Source organism: Austrofundulus limnaeus, unplaced genomic scaffold (assembly GCF_001266775.1).
Source record: "Austrofundulus limnaeus strain Quisiro unplaced genomic scaffold, Austrofundulus_limnaeus-1.0 Scaffold449, whole genome shotgun sequence".
Taxonomy (NCBI): Eukaryota; Metazoa; Chordata; class Actinopteri; order Cyprinodontiformes; family Rivulidae; genus Austrofundulus; species Austrofundulus limnaeus.
This window is the reverse complement of record NW_013952851.1, coordinates 251747-259196: the sequence shown is the minus strand read 5'-3', so window position 1 is coordinate 259196 and position 7450 is coordinate 251747. Positions and strand designations below refer to the sequence as shown.

General features: G+C 40.0%; 1 protein-coding gene and 1 long non-coding RNA gene across 2 annotated transcripts in view; both read right to left on the bottom strand.

Moving 5' to 3' along the window:
- htr7c (5-hydroxytryptamine (serotonin) receptor 7c) overlaps nt 1–7450 on the bottom strand; it is a 48498-nt gene that overhangs the window by 26391 nt on the left and 14657 nt on the right. The window lies entirely within an intron of this gene.
- LOC106529514 (uncharacterized) lies at nt 6637–7403 on the bottom strand. Its single transcript, XR_001311645.1, has 3 exons — nt 7007–7403; nt 6748–6940; nt 6637–6663 (listed from the first exon to the last, which is right to left on the bottom strand). It is a non-coding gene; the product is annotated as an uncharacterized LOC106529514 (long non-coding RNA).

Below are 7450 nucleotides of genomic sequence, written 5' to 3'. Positions count from 1 at the left end.
GAGGTGGAGAGGAGCAGATGGCCAAGGCCCGGGCCGGGCCGCATCAGGACGCCCGGCCAGCCCCCCACCGCAGAGAAGTCACACCCATGACCACCCGACCACTTCGCCAACGACCAAGTGCACCCCCTTTCAGCCATCCACCCCCTGGAACCTGGCAGCCACCCCGGCCAGGGCACCACCCACAGGAACCAAGAGCCACACCTCAGGAGACCAAGCAGCACCAGGGAGGATAGAGAGCCAGCCCCGCCCCCGGCAACCGTCCAAGCCCTGAGCCCACCCACAGCCCAGGACCGTACCTGGCGGCCCGCCCTTCTTCACGACCTCCTCCCCAAATGGCAGTCGGGGAACGGGATGGGAATAAAGACCCTGACACCCACACCCCCACCCAACATGAAGTTTTCAAAACCTGAACCCAGAACACTGTACCAGCTGTCAAGTATGGTGGGGTAAGCATTATGATGTGTCACTGATCATCTCAACTACATGGAAAGGGATCTAAATATCAACAAATCAACAGCTAGATCATTCAAACTTGGACACATTTGGGTATACCAACAAGAAAAAAATCCAAGACACACAATCAGAAATGATTTCTGACTGGATCAAGCACTCGTCATTTGACCACCAAAATCATCTCTTGTTGTCACAGTTGCATGACGAATATTGCGTAATTTTGTTCGCATCTTCGAGTTATCCACCCCTTCCTGTCACAAACCACTGGGAGAACTTTTCACCTCCCTCTGCATAGTAAACTAATTTGTGATTGGTTAAAAGTTTGTTGAGAGGGCTTGGAAGCTGCATTTTGCTTCATCTACTCACTTCCAGAACCCGACTGTTGAATCAGGAAGCAGATATTGATAACGATACCCAAACAGCCAAAAACTCATAGAGATAAAAGAGACATTTTACAAGAAAGAATACACCTGCAGAAAAGTATGCAGCTTTAACCAGCACAGATTTGTGGACAAATAACCAATATCAGTTTTGTTTTTTTACCCAGAGTTTAGACTCCACCAGGAAGAACCCCCATGCTGTGACATGTACAACAGTGACAGGGGCTGTGAAAGGCCTGTGCAAAAACAAACATCGGACAACACAACCATGTGCTGACTGTTCGGCTTCAGATTGAGCATGTGGAGGTGCCTCGGAAATGGTCTTCCCAAAGCCCTGACCTCAACCCTACTGAAATGTGAAAACTGTCTTTAAAAACTACTGGATGTCTGCACCAGTTTTAATTAACTCAACCAATTCTGCCAAGAAGAGTGGTCGAATACGCAACCAGAATGTGTCTGAAGATTGTTGATGACAACAAAAAGCCTGTGGTTAAGATGCAAATTGCTACAAAACATTTAATGAAATATTAGTCAGAGTGTATGTATATAATGTATATTTGAACACTCTTTTGTATAATTTATGACCTTGTGTGGATTAGAAATAAATTCAAATATTAATAACATTCAAACTCTATTCTTGTTCTGAGAACTCACTGAAGTTGTAGTTTTAAAAAAATGGTTCAAATCAATTATTTTAGGCTCAGATTTTTGTATCTTCAGATCAGCCTGTTAAAGTTAGTCTTTCTACATGTCCTTTGACAAACACACTGATTGTCGTGAGTCTGCCAGCTTCTAAATGTGGTGGTGTCATGTCTGAACAAGCACCTTGGTGCTTTGCTGTAAAAGTTACCATGGCAATCTTGCTGGGATACGAATAGTGGCATTTAGTTATCACATTCAACACAGCTCAACTCTGAACTGTGTGCAGTCACAGCAATGGATGTAGCTGCTGGGGTAATTCAGCATATGATTTGCTTTTCAGGGAAATCTGACAGATGAGAATAATTGCAAGAAGCTATGATTAAAACTTCCTATGGCATGGATTTTCCTGTTATTATTTGTAACAGCATTTATAAACGCTCCTAAATGCGTGTGCATTGTTTTATGAATGGCAAAGAAAAAGAAAAAAAAACAATGGCCACTAAAAACTAATGTGTGACCAAAGCACAGCCTGCTTGTTAGGTCAACATAACATATGAAATGTGAACTCTTTGGTAAACACTTTACACCTGACATATTGCTTCATACTGAGTATGTATCAACTGTATGTAACATCAAGTAGCACTTATAACCACAAGTTAATTCCCATTCACATGTTCTTTTTTAAGGAGATGTGAAGAAGTTTGTCAAATTTAGAAGCAGCATCAGTGAATACCGTAATTAGGTGAGTGTCTGCACAGTGGTGCAGTAGTTAACTCTTTTTCTAAAAGGCAAATCAAGTGCCTGGCATTCCTTGAAGGATTGCCAACCGCCTGCCTCCTTTCATGCCAGAATGTTAGACTCAGCTCAGATTATGATGAGAAGGGATGGAGTTTTTATCATTTTTGTCAAACCTCAAAATAACATTGCACATGATCTTGTGATATTATAAGACGTGTTTTTGCTCAGAATATGTGTTGGGAATGAAAAATTAGATGTACAAACAAGGGAGGTTCCTTAAAATGTATTCAGGAGTTTATACGATAATTTGACAAACAAACAAACACACAACCCTTTTCCCTTACGTGGCAGACAATAAAAATGCTTTGGGATCAATTCTCAGGAGAGTCTTTTCTGTGTATAAAAAATATGAGTGGTTATCTTTATTTCTGTTGGCCATGTGATGACACTCTTTTAAGACTTCAGTCTCCACCTCTCCCTCAGCGACAGCAGAGATAAGCTCCACAGCGTCTTCAGGATAAGGCCAGAATAGAGGACAGATGGGTGAATAAACAGGTGGCGGCATCTTGTATCCAGAGGATTATAGGTAAGCATTGCTGTGACCTAATAAAATTCTCTGAAACACTCTGTGGCTCAAAGAATAATTAATGTAACCGGGAACTTGAGTTGCTTTGGAGAAGTCATTTCACTACTCCACACTTTGGTTGTGCCTCAATTCAAGGGATGCAGCCCACGTAGTCTGCATTTGTAGGCCGTTTACAGCACTGTACCATGCAGTAGGCTGTCCCATTTCATGCGGCCAGCAAAACTCTGTAAATGTAGGCTGCATCTAAGTATCGTATGCAGTTGACTATATTCCATAATTCATCAGGAAACTAAACATGAAAACATTTTTTACAGCGAGTTTGGAATTTCATCATAGACCAAATTTGTTTTAAATGTATTTTTTCTAGCTTAGCTGATGAAATGCTTTGCTGAAATGAGATGTTAGAATTCCAAGTGCTGATACTGGAGCTAAACCCAAATTATTAATGTTTTTTATTTATTTATTTACATGTAACATTTTTTAATAATAGGTAAATTTTGTGACGTTAGCTCCCGTGTGAATACATGCTTCAACTGAAGATATGGGATATAAAATGTAATACAGAGGTACCGGGACAACGAGTGGTCATGCAAACATCCAAAGACCTGACCCTCTCATTTCACATCCATTTTATGCAGCCTACCTGGACTGCAAAGGATGTGGCCTCCATGGGCTGATGTCTATGTTGGCTGCAGCCCCTGAGTTGAGACACAGCCATCGTCTCTGTGCCTTTTTTAATGCTTTGACATCAAAACCCCATTCCAGTCAGTTGGGTTGGGTGTTTTTTTGAGGTTTCATAGCTTACCAGAAACAAAAATACACGTATCAACAAATTTTGATAGGAATTTTATAATATCGATACAACAGAATACTATGCTAATCTGTTACAGTTATAGTGAAGAGAGACAGTTTTTAATTATGTTTGATGCTGTTGTCCTTAAATAAAACAGAACTCATAAACACAGATATTATATCACACAACTGAATTTTGCCACTTGCGTGTTGTTTGATTTTCTTTCTATAGAAACAATGCTTGCTTCTGTGTTTGTCGCTTTACTGTCCTCCCCGTCCCGATGAAAGCAGATGGACACCTATCCTGGTTCTGATTCTAATGGAGTGTTCTTCCTGTTAAAAGGAAGTCATTTCTTTCCACTGTCACCCACCACCCTGCGCTTGCACTGAATGGGTAAATAGTTCTAAAACCAAAAAATTGTGTTATTGCTTACACAATTGTGTAATTGCGTCACTCTGTTAGAATTGAGAGTATGTGTTGGTGATGACTCTTAGCTCTTACTATACCAAGTTATAGCTCAGTATCTGCAATAGACTAGGAGCCATTATTCTGTTTGCAGACATTACTATATGATCGCCCAGTGTACATAATTTCCTTCAGACACAAGCCTTTTTTAGGACTGCAGCTTTATGTTTGCTACACTGACCCAGTTATTCCCCTGCTCCTGGGGTCAGGATCTTGCTCAAAGGCAGCTCGGCAGTGCTTTGCTGAAACTCAAAAAGCCATTTCAGCAGCTAGATTCACTTTTTTCTTAGCATTCATCTGACTTCAGTAAGAGAAAACAATCATGAGTAAAGTGGCTAACCAATTTCCATCATTTAATACTCTGTGGTGTAGGATGAAGATTTAATTGACACTTGCAGCCGAGTGATCCACAGTAGTGGACAAGTAAGAAGAGTCATGTGTAAGTGAAGGAGACAAGCACATCTGAAGGGTTCAAACAGCTGTGCAGCATTTGCACCAATGCAGACAAATTATACAAGTTTTCATAAACACAACATAAATGCAAACAAATGTCCATGATTAGAAAATAAAGTTATCAGTAACCATTTAAAAGCATCATTCACAATTAATGGACTGTGTTATTATTCTCTCCATGTGCTGAGATGAACTGAATGCCAAAGCTAGAGTCAATGAGGTTTTTTTTACAACAGCATCAAAATGCTAAATGTTCAGAACATATCTGCAGTCCACAGCTCCGTGTGTGTGTGAGCTTGTAGTCTCAGCTCTGTCAACAGGAAACCCATTATTCCTCAGCTTTGTAAATGCTTGTTGAAGCTTTGTTCAATCTTAATGAATAATGGACTCTCTCTTTGTTTTTACCAAAAAACAAAGCATGATTTATGCCGCAATAAAGTCACTTAGCACTTTGCCCTTTTCTGCTTCCTGTCCCCTGAGATTGCTGGGTAAACAAAGTGACAAGGCCAGAAATAGTCAAACAAAACTGTGTCAAAATGCACATGCAATTACAGCGAACCAACTCTTTTGCTTACATTAAAAAGTTTGCTGTCCTAAGTACATGAAACCTCCTCGGAAATCAGTAAATGTATTTTTTAACAGCTGGTACCCAGTGCAGGTAAGTAACCAGTACCTATCTGGTCCTTACCTGGTACTTCCTGAATGTCTAATGTTTTTACTGGTGTCATAAATTAGTTCTGGTAAATTAATCATAGAGGAATGGAGGGAATATGGGACATCCAAATTTACTAAGAACTGTTGTCACAAACTGAGAGATTGTGCCAAAATGCCAATATACCTGTGAACACTAAAGGAGTCCCAAGCTTCTGCAGGTGAGATGTGAGAGACGGAGCATCAACAACTGTTGCTTGGGTTCTTCACAGGTCTAACCTTTATGAGTGTGGCAAAAAAAAAAAAAAAACAGAATTGGAGAAAACTCCTAATAACTCTTGACCAGTACCTCATAATAAACTAGACCAACTCTAGGCATACCCTGGCACATATCCAGTACATATGTGGTACCTGGTAATATAATAATAATATTTACTTTATTGATCCCCAATAAAGATATTCATTCTTTGCCTTTTTCCCATCACACATGTAGATCAGCTGGAGGGTTTAGGGGGGTGGTATGTATTTTCCAGGCACATGTTTCAATTCTATACCACAATAAACTATGTTCCCTTCAGTCATGAAAATATCAAAAATAACTTTACATCATATAAATCTAAATGCCTTGAAATTTGCCTCTATTTCTTTAAGAACCTCCTACCATTTCTGACACTCCCACTTCAGCACGTCTTAACAACGATGCTTCAGGGAAGGGGGTGCTCTGTGAGGGAGGAGCTTTGTGTGAATAGGCGGTGCTTTGTACCAGCAACTGTTTAGACAGCTCTACACGGCCACAGGAGAATCAAGGATTTCTCAAACATGCATGAATGAGTCAAAACAACACTGGATATGTTTTTGATGAGGGAATGACATTATAACATGATATAAAACTTAAAAAAGATTGATTTTGCACAATTTTGCATAGTTAGTTACGATGTAAAGTGACACATTTTTAAAAGCTCTAAATAACTCATTAAAACTAAATGTATTAAAATAATGTATTTACGTATCATTTATCAGCAAACCCAAAATCAAGCTGAAAAAATTATCTAAAGTGAAGTTTCATTTTTATATGAGGCAAATATTTGTTCACATCAAGGTGTGGGGCTTAAAAATCATACTGCAGTCAGTCTAGATCAGGGGTCTCCAACCTTTATCTCCTTAAGAGCTACTTTCACAAAATGAAACTGTCCCAGAGCTACTTTTTGCAAACTTTAAATTTAACTTAAAACATTGGAATAAACTTTTTTTGCACAAAAAAAGTGTCTTCAGTTCACATGAATCTATCACAAAATACACTGAATTTACATGAATGTGCTTTTTGTGTTTATCCATTCATATTGGTTATTAGTATTTCACACTAAAAACGAATAAGGGTTTAACTGCTATCAGGTACGAGGTTTTAGTCAAAGTTTTGAGAAATGCAGTGACAAACAGACCCAGAGACAGAAATTAAAAGTAAGTGCTTTTATTTACAGGTGATGGGGTTTTGGGGTTCAGTCCTGGAAGAGAAGATGGTCTTGGTGAGTAATGGAGCAGATAAATAAATGAAGAGGATTTTGCAGGGGAATAAGTTTTGTTCTTACAGGAGGGAGGTGAAGGCTCAGCACTGAGGAGTAGGTCCAAGGTTTCCAGGTGAGAAGAGGTTCTCTGAGGTAAGTGGTGTAGTTTCCAGTTAGAGGCAGACAGGCAGCGCAGCACGAGGACAGGTGAGTGGCTCTCTTTCAGGGGCTTCAGGATTACAAGAGGAAGATGGTCCAGGTAGAGATCAAAAGGTATCTGAGCACAAAGAACAGGATTATAAAAATTCTAAGAAAAAAGTCATAGAGGGGCTGAGAATCATACCAAAGGTAAACGATGCATCAGCGAAGAACTGATCTTCAGGTCCTCCTTATGAAGCCAACAGTGATGAGCCAGATTAGTAGCAGCTGCAGCCACTTGGAGGTGGTAGCCAATCAGGAATCAAACAGGTGAGAACACGAAAAAACACTGAATGCCTCAACTGCGACAGATTTATGCACAAATAACATCGGGTGACAGGTCTCCGATTTTTTTTCCGCATTGTAGACTCCAGCGGGAAGAAACCCCCTCTAGTGATATACTTATACAGAATCGGGAGAGGTTTCTCGGGAGTTTGGCACAGTGTGTCTCAAGGTGTGTGAAAGGTGCGTGTGAAAATGAATGCCAAACAACCACATACAACGGGTAAAATAAGTATTGAACACGTCACCATTTTTCTCAGTAAATATATTACTAGAGGTGCTAATGACATGAAATTTTCACCAGATG